This window comes from Penaeus monodon, chromosome 22 (assembly GCF_015228065.2).
Source record: "Penaeus monodon isolate SGIC_2016 chromosome 22, NSTDA_Pmon_1, whole genome shotgun sequence".
Taxonomy (NCBI): domain Eukaryota; kingdom Metazoa; phylum Arthropoda; class Malacostraca; order Decapoda; family Penaeidae; genus Penaeus; species Penaeus monodon.
Genome location: NC_051407.1, coordinates 8,248,809 through 8,249,080, shown reverse-complemented (window position 1 = coordinate 8,249,080; position 272 = coordinate 8,248,809).

Here is a 272-nt window from a genome sequence, read left to right as displayed (position 1 = left end):
TTACTTTAACTTTGTACAAAATAATAGGGAAGACACTGGAACAGCACAACGGTCAAATTTTAAGATTGAAAGCAACATGAAAAATAACAGTAAAATAATACTTGGATCTTGGTGCCTGCCTTAATTACAACGCGCATTTAGAAAGTGCAATTATGTTCTCCGTGCATTCAATTAAAAAAATTCCTTGAGTTTATTGCCAAAAGAAAAAGGGTCTTAGGTATTCTTTATCAGAGTTTTGTTTTTGTTGTTGTCAGTATATAACACACCGATAT